Below are 12,584 nucleotides of genomic sequence, written 5' to 3'. Positions count from 1 at the left end.
TTAGGCTGGCTCCCCACCAGCAATAGGAAAATGTCAGTGATGTTGCAAGAGCTTGCACTTGCTGTGTGGGAAAGGGAGTGGGAATGGACGACATGCAGGGAATGTATATAAATAAGGCAGGTTGTGTACAAAGGATGACAATGTTGAACAGGTATAAATGCAAGTGGTTATAGGGTCATTGGAGCCAATAGGTTCAAACCTCAAAGCTATTTAAAGGTTTTTACTAGCTGTAAAAGACTCTAGTAAATGCAGGATATTTAACTCTAGCAAGTAGGGTGCCTTAATGTTTTATACATTCCCTCCTAAAACTTTTACTAACATTGCCTTTTGTTTCCAGCTTCCTTTAACTTTTAGCATTACACTTATATATTCAGATAGGTTTCTTTGCTCCCATTGCCTGAGGATATGACATAAAGATGCTCTCTAGATATAGTGGTATTTATTGCTGAGAGCTCGGCAGAGCTGCTTCATATCCCGCAGCAACTCAAATGAACAGCTCTGCAAGAGGACATAAACTGGTGATGGACAACAGTAGGCCCATGGGCTGCCAGATCCCAGGAGAGCCTTCATCGTTGGCTCTGCTGTGACTTATTGTCTGCTTTATGGTAGGTTACTACATTAGTTCCAGGTGGTCTCTAGTACTCCCACGGAGTGAGGGCATGTGTAGATGTATGCATCATGCATGGCATACAGGGAGGCATGTGTAGAGGTCTGCATGGCATGTAAGAGGCATTTGTGGAGGTCTGCATGGCATGTTGGAGGCTTTGAATAAAAGGGGGTACAAAGTCACAATGCTTTCAATATTCAGCACAGTCCACAAATGGTTCAATGGAAATTTGCCGTTGAATGAACAGCTCCTCTTTAGGACTTCCAATCTCATTATCCCAGATGTTATATGTATGCATGTGTGAACAAAATGAAATAAACAACATTGTGTAATGACTTTGAAATAGAATACCAAGATAGAGTAAAGGCCATTAAATCCTCCACAAAGGGCTGAAAAACATGCAGGGTGCACTGGCCTTCACTTTAAATTAGTCTGAGAGGGAAGGAACTCCCCATATAGTTGTATGTTTAATATATCAAAACTTCAAAATAGCATATAGCATCATTAGAGCTTCAGGAGGGCATTCAGTAGGTGCTAGATGACTTGACTCTTGAGATAGACTTCTATAAGTGAAAAACGCGTTGGAAGGTGGTGTTATAATTCCTTCCTGCTTTAGATGGATTTCTCTGGTATACTAGTTGAATGAACCCAAGATAGTAGTTAATTCAATGGCAACTGCTTTAATCTTTTTGTGGACTGTATTGGACTTTAAAAGGGCCATGTCTTTATACCCCCTTTTATTCATATATAATTTCTACTGGTTCTAATTGATAGATGTGTACTTTTGAGAGTTAACCTCTATATTTGTTGAATTACATGTAAGAGACATTTGAGAATGTATGTGTGGCATGTAAAGGGGTATATGAAGAGGACTGAGTGGCATGTGTAGAGGTGTAAGTGGCATGTAGGGGCATTTGGGGAGGTCTGAATTGCATGTTGGATGACAAGGTTTGTGGGATCTAAGAGGGAAATTTCATGGCATCTGGGGAAATATCGTACAATGTTGAGGGTTTGAGGGGCCTACGGCGTCACTTTGAGTTGAATGATGTAGGGGTGCTGAGGTTATTTTGGGGCTGAGTTTTTTGTTATTGAAATTGATGGTTCGAGAGACAAACATGTAGCCATTGAGACATACAAGGTTGCCCATCGCCTATATAAATACGTACCAAATAAGCTAGAGATAGACAACTATTAACACACATTTCAGGCTTTTATGTATGAGACAATAACGTCATCCATTAGCATTTCTGTGTATTGTGGAATTCCATGTTGTGTTTTTTTTTTTTATATATTTTAACAGGAAAAGTGGGCTCAAGGGGACATTAAAACTGCATGTTAAAATAGCAAACAATTTGTATCATTATCACTACAAACAGTATTCAGTTATCTTAAACACAGAGGTGCTCCTTGATTTAATACATTATTATACTAGAAACATTTTATGCCATAACGAAGAATCATTTTAAACAGATTTTTTTTTTTAATTGAATTTATTTTTAGCAACATCACACTGATTTATTAAAGCAGGTTATTTTATTTGATTAGTATCTGTCTACACTTGTAGCCTGTTGTTGCTACATGTCTCATATAACAGATTATCACATACTCTATACACATTTTTTTAATGTACTTCCAGCCAAAGCAAGCGATACACTTTATTCCTTTGATTATTGTTACAGAGATCAGAGGGTATTTAGTTGTATATTTTATTAAATATGTGAATTGCATCACAGCTGTGATAACAATTATTGCCACCTATGGGAATTCTGTGGGAAGATAATTATACAGGGTTATATTTTGATTGTCCTGTTGTGATTTGTTCAGGACATGTACCTACTGTATACATGCATATTATTATTATTATTAATATTATTATTATTATTATTATTATTATTATTATTATTATTATTATTATTATTATTATTATTATCATTATCATTGAGTTGTAAGAATCCACATTTCTCTGCAGTACCTTACTACGGGGAAACAGGTCATACATAAAATAGGGACTCACAAAGTAGACAAATTATATGTAGACCTGAAAAAAAAAAAGCAGAGGAGCAGGTCTCTCACTATACGCCTGAACCTCAGAGGAAGATCTAAGAGGCTAGAAGCAGAGTATTTTGAGATGAGATTTGAGATGAATGGAGCCATGGTGGTTTGTTATGCTTTGTCCGTAAGGGTAATTTGTATTGGATTCTGGACGACATGAGGAACCAGTATGGATGGCAGAGTAGCACAACATGTGGAGTAGCAAAAGAAAAAGATCAATGCTGCATTGTAGATGGATTGAAGCAGGGATAGATCTGTGAAACTAATTGCAGAGAGAAGGAGGTTGCAGTTGCCAAGGCCGGAGATAATGAGAGAGTAGATGAGTTTTGGTAGCATCTTTGGTAAGAAACGTTGTATTCTGGCAATTCTGTAATTGGAAAGTGGATCTGATGGGACTTATTTGTCAGTGAGGAAGATTTGAGGGGAGTCGATGTCTCTGAGGAGGGAATATGATAAGCTCTATTTGGACATGTTGAGGTCACTGACAGAGAGAGGGAAGGGAGGATATGTTGGAGGTAGAGACACTAAAAGAGTGGTTGGATAGGTAGAAAGTGATCCAGGAAATATCACAATGACCAAGTGAAGTTATACTGTACTATAGAAGGTGTTTAATCATGGAAAATGCATCAGAGAGGTTCCTGGAGGATTAGCATGGACTAGAAACCCTTAGAATTTACTGTAAGGAGACCATATTTGTGAGTACAGTGGAATGTTGGGGTGGATTCCTGATTGCAGTCAGTTAGAATAGCTTAAGAGGAGATAAAGTGAGATACGTGGTTGTGCTCACATAGGATGCAAAGAAAAGGAAAGAAATAGGGGGGCAGTTGGAGTAAGAGGGTGGGTGGATAGATTGTTTCTTTGGCATTGGTGAGATGATAGCATTAAAGGAGGTGGAAATGTGCCAGCAGAGAGGAATTGGTGATGTTCGGAGGGTAGAGGGTCATGGGGGCAGATTGTAGGGTGGAGTAATGAGCTGAGTACAGACATGTTGTCCTCAGTTTCTCCGAACAAGTGAACTGAGGGTAGATTGGGGAGTGTAGGAGGAGAATGTGGGCGGGTCTGCCGGAACTGGAATGAGGATTCTGGTGTCAAAATCATGGACCGTGAGGGAGGAATTCAGCTTTCACTGATTCTCTAAGTGAAACGAAATGAACACAACTTCGGCAGGGTACATATTTAAACATGTATGTATATTTTAATTATCCATTACAATTGATTTGCTTATTTTAAATGATTGAAAAAATTAAAATGAACAAGGAAAGAACAAGGAAAGATTTGCTCATTCTTCAAATTACTGCAATAATATATGACACACACACACACACACACACACACACACTGGAAGGGCAGAGCCATAGAGTGATGCCAATGAGGTATGGAGTTTATATATTCAACTCTAATCCAGTTATATAATTCTCTTGGCTGGCAGCAGCAATATAAAATTGCGGGTGCATGGCGGGCAGCACGTGCCCCCGTCTTGACTTGAGGCCCGAGGGGGAGGGGAAAAAGTAGGACTTGCAGAGAAGCCCCCTAATTTCTTAAAAATCCCCTGCATCAAAAGTTATGCAAATTGAGAGGAATAAAATAAAAATTATTTTGACTGAAACTATGGCCCTTAAGCAATATACTTGGAATAATACTCCCTGTAATAACATAAATGAGTGTGGTGTAATAAGATAACTATATGCTGACTAAAGATATAATTACAGGTATATTTGACCTTTTTGTTGCATTTTGTATTCACATAATATAGCTTTTTTGACTTCTTGCCAAATATCTTCAAAAAGGCTCAGTCACATTTTGTTATTACTTGTCAAAACTACTAGTCAGTAGTTTGGTTAAATTCTACAGTTACGCAAAGCAAGAACATGAATCAAAATACTTATTTGTAAAGTAGATTGCAAGTAGAAAGCTGCTATTCTGAGTTACTCAATGGTAGTCCATTTGATATAGTACTGTCAAAAGTGATTTTCAAGGTTAACGACTAAGGGGCTGATGCAGAATGAGTACCACATGAGCTGGCGTAGTGTATTTTGGGCCTATTGATCATTACATAATTACATACCTGCCGACTTTTAGGCATACTTGCCTACCCTCCCAATTTGGTCGGGAGCCTCCCGAAAATCGGGTGCCACTCCCGACCTCCCGGGAAGGCAGGCAAGCCTCTCAGCTGCCGGCAACCCCTCCTATCCCCCCGCAATCATATGTAAAGCCCCCACTGCCGGGGACGGTGGTGACGCGATTCACGTGGAATTGCGTCATTTTGGCCCCGCCCCCTGCTTCACACTGTCTGTAATATTGGCAGTGTGTAGCAGGGGCGGGGCCAAAATGACGTGATTGCGTGGCTCCCCACCCGCAAACACTCGTCACCTGGCCATCCACGCCCCCGTTTTCTGGTCACGCCCCCCCAGTCATGCCGAACTGGCTGCTCCCTCCCGGAAAGGGGCAGCAGATAGTTGGCAGGTATGCTTTTAGCTCCCTCCTCCCAAGAGGGAGCTGTCAGGCTTCCATGTCGGGGGCGTGTCATGGCAGAAACGGGGCGTGGCACTGTGATGATGCAGTATAGGGGGAGGAGCATGGGCATGACTGCGCGATCACGTCATCTTGGCCCTGCCCCTCTTCACAATGCTGAGATTAACACCCCCTGCCCCCACCCCACCCCACTGCGGGGTTTTTTATTGTTGCCGCAAGGGGGACGGGTGCGTCGGCTTGCCTGCCTTTCTGGGGGTCAGGAGTAGCACCCGGTAGGCAAGTATGCATAATTATCGCTAGTGATAATTATGTTTTAAACTCGCTGCGAGTTTAATACATCAGTGGTACAGCATATGCACCCAATCACATATGCATAATTGTGGCACATTTACGCCTGCCTGCACCTGCATAGGTGAGATATGGGCTTTCTAACATAGGCCAAGTATAGTGAGGGCTTGTTCACTCAACTGCAAACACATGCAGACTAGGAAAGCTGTATATGGGTCTGGGATAGCCGTGATGTTTGTGATTGGTCAGGGGCAGGTACAAATAGCGGATAATGATGATGACAGTCCCCAGAAATAGTGAACTGCATATGAACTGTCATTTTTTCAGACACAAGATGATTAGTTGTTTCTAAGAGGTTTTAGTAGTTTAATTGATGCCTAACAGGAAATAATTTTTTCACTTGTAAAATAATTTTTTAAAACATGGGTGCACGTAGGAGAAATTAAGAAAATAATAGGTGGTACTATAATTCATTTTAAAATACTGCCCGATATATTGGCCGATCAATTGATCAGCCAATATATCTGCTGGCCGTCGGCCAGTGTGTACCAGCGATATGTCTGTGAACCGCGTCATTCACAGACATATCGCATTGGCTGTGCTGCACAGCCAATGGACAGATATGTCTGCAGACCACCCATATACACACAGCGGCAACTGTGGGGAGGGGGGCAACCCCGCCCACGTCCTGCTTCCCTGCCAGCGGGACCTGCGGCTGCCCGATAGATGATGGCCGTTCAGTGTGTATGAACGACCATCATCTAAAGATGTATCTGCAGATCACTTGATATGCAGATATATCTTTCAGTTGTGTACCCACCTTAAAGGCTGACTTTATCAGTCTTATTTACACAGTCCCTGGGGCTAGCTGACTGGGATCTGGTCAGATAGTGAAATGTTGAAATTACATAATTATCCTGCAACTTTTCTCTGACCAATCATAAAGGGGTTTTCATAAAACAAACAACATATTTCAGCCAATCACAATCAGCCTGACATGTCCAATCCTGGCAGTGTCTGATAAATTTACCTCCAGCACACTACATTGACAACAATTTCTATGTGCAGTCTTTCAGAAGCCTTTGCTCTTTGACCCAACATTTGCTGCCAGTTTCACATTACTTATGTGGAGCTCAGTTTTACCATATGTTTAGCCTCTGCAAGTTTTATGTTTTTGGCTTTTTTATTGTGTTTTGAAGAATATTTGGATACAAAAAATAAGAGTGTTGGAGGGGGGTTTCAGAAAACAGTTTTAATTATGCACTGACCTACTCTCCTCTCAGTATTCTCCAGCTCAAATACCCCTTATTGAAAATGCATATAGTGGATGCACACTCTCTGCCAGAAGGGAATTAACCGGAGGAAGAAGATGCCCAGGACAAGGTAGGCAGTTATAGGGACAGTTAAGGCTCATACACACTAGACTAGACAATGTGTGTTGTGAGCGATATTGAGGAAAGATTTTCCTTGAACTTGCCGAAGTGCAGGACAAACGATATTGGGTGTACAGAGTAAACAATACCATTAACGATATCGTTCAGTGACGTCATCCTGCCACATCCCTGAACAGGCACTTTCTGACAATATCGTCAGATTGGCCTGCATGTTTGCACAACAACAAACATCGTTAACAACCCGCGGGAGCGCGCATCGTTGGTCGTTTGGTGCATACACTCTGGACGATATGAACAATATATTGTTGAACGATATCGTTATCGTTGACTTTTATTGTCAAGTGTGTATGCCCCATTAGCTCTAGTGCCCACCTGACACCCAAAGTCATCCGATATCGGCACTACATTTGATGTACCCGGAAGACACCTGCAAAATACAGCATCCAGCTATCGCAGTAGTCTTCAAAAGACTATAAACATTGTTTTAATTGTATAGTTACTGTATTGCAAATCACACTTATTCATACATTTCACATATTTACATACAGAAGCGCTCTGTTTTTAATATTTTATGCTTCAAATATGCCTTAGGACTAGATCTGACCATTAGTTAGCAATTCTTTTATCACAGTTAACTTATGTGAAAGGTCCCTGATTCTTGATTGTGAAGTACAAGGATAACTAACTTTCTCTTACTATAATAGTGTGTTAATCTTAGGGCCGGTTTTTCCAGTAGTGGTCCCCAAGGGCACTAAAGTTTTGGAGGGCACCTAAAACACTGAATGCGTGATGTAATATATCGTGCCCCCACAATGGGTGCCTACTGTTGATATGGTGGAGCAGCCACAAGCAGCTTCACACCTGTGATGCCAGCTGCGGCTCCTCCGCGTCAGTGTTGAGCTTAAAGTATGGTGCAGGGCTATTATGTAACAATACTGCACTCCCTTGTCCTTCCCACATCGCTCTATACAAGGTGAAGGGAAATGGGAAAGACTAGGGGTGCAATATGTCTGGGGTTGTGGCATGTAGGGCACATCCACCGGCCCTTGTATGTACACATATTTCATATATAGTATATATGTTTACTATTTGTTTCATGGTTGCTATTTAATATTTTTGACAGGGTTTAAAATATAAATCTGCTACAATATAATATGCAGCAGAATAGTGTAAGTGATTTTGTTAATTAGAGTTGCTTGAACCAGTTGCCAATAATTTCCCAAACCAGTTAATAAAATTTATATAAAACTGAAAACTTTGCTGGAGTTCTTAAATTAAACGGGGATACATTTTATAAAGTCAAACTGTTTCTACCACCGGTGAACGGCAAATCCCAGCGAAGCTGATATGGTAAATGAGAACTGTGAAAATAAAGCATTACAGTGTTTTCTGTTCAAAATAAAACATGTTAAAATTTATTTTTTCATTCTTCAAAAATATTATTTTAATAGTGTTTAAAAATAAACATTTAATACAAACAACAAACCTCTAATGTCAACTCTGAATGCAAGACACAAGCCTCTGAACCAATGAAGGCAGCAGTACACCTAATTTGTTATATAGTTACCAGAACAGCACTGTGTAATACAGTGTATAGGCACTATATAAATAGTGGTTAATAAATAACAGATAACAAATAATGCACCATACTACAGAAGCTACATGAAGAAGCATAGTGAGCTATTGGAAGTTTTTTGAGTCATTCTGCATTTGTAACTTTATTTTTGTCTTTCATTGTCTCTAGCAGTTATATCTATATATCTATGTATTGATAGTGTGTTCCGAATTATATGTAAACCACAGAATCCATATCTGGTTAAAGTTTATCATTTACTATGTAGGTAAGAGGTGATTTTGGTCTGTAATTTCTCTTTTATGACACATTCCTTCACTGGCCTTTCCAAATTCTAACATATTGATATATATTCAATGTGTTAGAGTTCTTTTATGAAAGCTGGGGGTAGACACTGATAATTTTTCCCTAGATCCCCTGTAGTCTACAACCGGCCCTGATACAACCTTCAATTTTCTTTCAAAGGAGTTATGTCATATCCATCACACATTGGTGTCAGGTATAATGTTTTCCATGTGATAGTATTTTCTTTCCATTTCCATTTACTTTGTGACTTCCCAGTTCCCACTATGTGAAACCACAGGCCTGCCCGGCTCAGCTTACATCTGAGACCTGAGGGGATTCCACTGACAACAGTCTTCCTCCTCATGTATCAGGTACCAGCAGAGACCATGAAGACCCTGTGTGTGCCCTGCAGCCATACGTGCTGAGAAAACCCTACAGTGATTACATCAGCTACCTACAGAAGCTGGGATTAGAATGGAGACAATGAAGGTCTTGAAATTGTGTCTCAGAATGGTCCCGTCACCCAGAGGAAAGTCTAATCACTTTAAATATTCAACAATAATTAGCAGGCTCAGCACGGTGAAACTGCGTAGTCGTAGTGATCTCACTTCTATTTCTAATGGTTCAATTAAACTGTATGGTTTGTCTCTTCACATTACAGATACTTAAATCTATAGAAAGAAAGAGCACATGAGGATTGTACCCCTGCCCCTACTCCTCCCTTCTCGGTACATAAACCTAAACTCCATCCCTACTGCCTAAACTTAACCTCCCCCTACCCACACCCTAAACCTAACCCTCCCAACCTTTGTGCCTAATCCACCCCCTAGTGCCTAACCCTAACCCCTAGCCCTAAACCTCACCCTAACCCCGCTACTTACCTTCGGGATGCTGGTGGTCAGGATGCCGGCAACAGGAATCTGACAGGTGCCGGGATTCCAGCATTGATATTCAAAGTGCCAGCATCCCGCACACCGGGATATTGACCGCATACCTGTAAACTGATATTGATACAGATTCCATTATTTTAATTTCTAATTTAGATTGATAACCAGGGATGACCTTTTTTTTAAATTATCGAAGAATCATAGCACATAGGGTGGGGTTCACTACCAGGGCCGTAGCTAGGGTAGTGTGGCCGGTGCCATTGCACAGGGCACCACAGGTCAGGGGGCGCTGTTTGGGCCTGTCAAATTTCTGTTTATTATCATTTTCACTTGTAGCTTCTCTTATTTCATCCCCAGCATCTCCTGGCCTCTCCTATCTCTTCCCTGGCCCTTCCCCATGAAGCCATGGCCCTTTTTTGGGTGCATTATGTGCCTTTGAAAAATGAGGGGGGCACCAACGCTCTTTCTGGCACAGGGCACCAAGAAGTCTAGTTACAGCTCTGTTCACTACTATCAGCACTAAATGGAAGTAATTCATTATTTTACCAAAAAAAGGTTAGTTAATTTAATCTTCACCAAAAGCTATGGTAACCAATTAAAGCACTCAAGCATTATATGTAAGATTGTAAAATGTGTACTTAAAGCTGCTATACCATGAAAAAATGATTGTGTTTTGCCTATAAAATGATACATGGAGATATTCTTACATGCTATTGATTACGTGTCATGCAGTTACCATGGTAACCAGTCACATGACATAAGATTCAGTAAGTAGACTAGTAACACTATCCCCCATTCCTGCCTTCATCTGCTGTCATGTGACCACTGAAAAACTGACTGACTCTAAAAGTGCGTACACACGGGACGACTGCACGACGATCAAATAACAATAGTTATCTTGTCGTTCTGCATGTGTTGGATGATTGTTATCGAACATCAAACACATGCATTAACCTATAACGATCGTGGGTCCCTATAGTAAACAGGCTAATATGGTCGATATCGACCATGTATGCCGGTTTGCCCGGGCGACGGATGATAACGACCATTCGTGCCCGCGCATCGACCATCATTAGGTAATTTGCAGGGGCCAGAAACTGGACGATTTGAACGAATCGTCCACTTTATCTGACCATGTGTACGCAGCTTAACTCTGAAATAATATATTCCCAGGAATAAGTTTGATAGCTGGAATACAAAAGTTTCCCAACAGAGATTAAATGCCTACACTATACTAAGAGCAAAAAATACACCTGGAAACACTCACATAGATTGCTTGATGTGGCAACTGACACTGACCATGAGAAAACAGGGGTCACATACTTGAAACAAGGAGTTCAGCATCTATCTAACTTCTGAATACTTAACATTTGATACCATTCTGAAGAAGCAGTTGAGCCCCATTGAAACTTGCGTTAATCAAGGGTTCCTCAAGACACCCTAACAGTCCAGGTTTTCAGGATATCCAGGTTTATGAACACACTCATTGGATTTCCTGTCCCCAAAGATCCCTGGGCCTATCTCTCATTCATCCGTCCCCAAAATGCTGATAATAATTCATCCAAACTAGTCTTGCATATAATTGCTGTGGCTAGATGTAGGATAGTGAAAATATAGGAGCAACAGGAACCGCTTATCTCTGCAAAACAAATGTAATATGGTTTGTAGCCCAGATGGAAAACAACTCACATATCACTTCCAAGATACAGGAAACACATTCACACTACAGTACTCCATGGGTCTTGTCATAAGTTATCCACTTTAGTGCTTCTATGAGACCTTGAGAAACACATATAGATCAAATTATACCCAGGTTAAGTGTAATTCAATTTCTTATGTCATTGACATTAGCCCTAAAACCACACTTCATATAAGTGAACTTACCCTTTGCATATCCTAACCACCCCAACTATTTAATTCCGCACATCTCCCATTCCCTCCCTTCCCCTATCTCTTCCTTTTCTTCCTCTTGGCTGTCTGACACCCCCAACCACCCCTCTTCCCCCCCCCCCCCCCACCTTCTCTTAACTTAAAAAAATTAAAATACCTTCTGATGTTCTCTATCTATACTTGCGATTTGTATTTCCAATTACACCTGTTTACATTGTTATCTTCTAGATTGTCTGAGCTTTCACTAAATAACAAGTTCTGCATTTGGTGGAGCAGCTACATTAGCTAGAATATTGTAATATGTGACCGTGCAATCAGCATATGTCATCATGGCTAACCTACGGTTTGTGAATGATCTAATGTCTGTCTTTAGGGTCAGATCCTGCTCCTTACAATACATAACCCTTGTAGTGTTTCTGGGGAGGTTTGACAATACTCATCCTAATGCGTAACAACAACATGGCCTGTCTTGTCCTTAAGGTGCATACACACGTAAAGATTTTCTGTCCAACCATCCAACTAGTTGATTGGTTGGAATGAAAATCTGGTAAGGTATGAAAGCAAATGACAATCAGCAATTTGCTCCCAAATGCCAGAAAATGGACAAAATCTGTTGTTTGAACAAATTGTTTAGATCAAACATTTAACAAACTTGTCTGACGCCATTTTCATCTGTTTTCTGGCACTTAGGAGCAAATTGCTGATCATCAGTTACTCCCATACGTTACCAGATTTTCATTCCAACCAATTAACTACTGTAGTTGGATGGTTGGACAGAAAATCTTTAGGTGTGTATGCAGCATTACTCTCTCTATGGGGTAAATTTATTAAAGTGAGAGTTTTAGAAATGAAGATGTTGCCCATAGCAACCAATCAGATTCTAGTTATTATCTTCTAGAAGGTGCTAGTCAAATGTTAAGTAGAATCTAATTGTTTGCTATGGGCAACATTTCCACTTCTAAAAACTCTCACTTTAGTAAATATACCTCTATGGCTCTGTCAAAAAACCTCAGCCCACTTGTTACTTTCAGGGCTGTAACGAAGGTTGTGGCACAGGGCACCGCAGGGCAGAGGGCGCTGTTTGGGCCTGTCAATTTTCTTGTTTATTATCATCCTCACTTGTAGCTTCCTCTTCT

The sequence above is a fragment of the Taudactylus pleione genome, unplaced genomic scaffold (assembly GCF_031769625.1).
Source record: "Taudactylus pleione unplaced genomic scaffold, aTauple2 ptg000835l, whole genome shotgun sequence".
NCBI classification, from domain to species: Eukaryota; Metazoa; Chordata; class Amphibia; order Anura; family Myobatrachidae; genus Taudactylus; species Taudactylus pleione.
This window is presented reverse-complemented; position numbering follows the sequence as displayed.